This window comes from Hipposideros armiger, unplaced genomic scaffold (assembly GCF_001890085.2).
Source record: "Hipposideros armiger isolate ML-2016 unplaced genomic scaffold, ASM189008v1 scaffold_258, whole genome shotgun sequence".
NCBI lineage: Eukaryota > Metazoa > Chordata > Mammalia > Chiroptera > Hipposideridae > Hipposideros > Hipposideros armiger.
This window is the reverse complement of record NW_017731608.1, coordinates 1,778,509-1,779,326: the sequence shown is the minus strand read 5'-3', so window position 1 is coordinate 1,779,326 and position 818 is coordinate 1,778,509. Positions and strand designations below refer to the sequence as shown.

Genomic DNA, 818 nt, shown 5'->3' with positions numbered 1-818 from the left:
CCTGCTGGGTGCGGTACACAGAGCTGAGAAGTTCAGATTCCCAGGCCGGGGTGTTCCCACCCTTCCCTCCAGGAGAGCTCAGAGACAAAGAGATGAGCCCCAGCAGCTCCCCGGGTCCCCCCGCGGCCCGGGGGGCTACCGTGCGGCTGCTTCTCTACTCCCCAGCCCGAGGGGGCGCTGCAGCGCCGGGAGCTCGGCCCGCCCCTGAGCCGCGCTCTGCTCTGATCTGCGCTGCGGGCGGCACCGCGGTGGTACGTTCCCCTTCGCCGCCCTCCCTCTCCTCCTAGGCCCTCCCCGCCGGTGGTAGGTGCCGGAAGTGCCGCCATTTTGGGGTGTTCTGCTCTGGCGGCAGCGGCAGCGGCGGCGGGACGCGGAGGCTCCCCCGGGACTCGGCCTCAGCAGCGAGGCGGCGGCGGCTGCGGAGGCGCAGGCAGCAGCTGAGGTAGCGGCGGGCTCAGGTGCAGCCGCTGGTGAGTGCGGCGGCCGCGGGATAACGGGCCGCGCGTGGGTGGGAGGGAGGGAGAGAGCGAGGGAGGGAAAGGAGGCAAGAGGGAGGCGCCGCGGGGCGGGTCCGGTCCGGGCGGCCGTGGGGCACAGGGCCCTCCGGGCGCGGCCGTTCTTCGTTCCCCGCGCCCTGAGGGCAGGTCGGCTATCTCCTTCAGCGTGCTGGAGTCCTCCGTTCCCTGGGTCCCGCCGCGTGCCCCCGCGGCCAGGGAGACCCGCCCTCCTCGTGGCCTCGCTCCCTCTCCCCGCGCCCTCTGCCTTCACCCTCCGGGCCCAGAAGCCTTCGTTCCCTGCCCAGGGGTAGCTCCGTCCTC

The 818-nt window shown here is 73.7% G+C and overlaps 1 protein-coding gene across 12 annotated transcripts in view; it reads left to right on the top strand.

Annotated features, from left to right (window-relative positions):
* The first annotated feature begins 220 nt into the window (after positions 1-220).
* The window catches only part of CELF1 (CUGBP Elav-like family member 1), an 80,574-nt gene continuing 79,976 nt past the window's right edge, over positions 221-818 (top strand). For 3 of the 12 annotated variants that reach the window (XM_019656411.1, XM_019656412.1, XM_019656409.1), the window contains exon 1: positions 221-470. The gene's annotated coding sequence lies outside the window, so the exon portion shown is untranslated. The remainder of the gene's footprint in view (positions 471-818) is intronic. The other 9 variants (XM_019656417.1, XM_019656418.1, XM_019656416.1 and 6 more) reach the window with 6 other exon arrangements.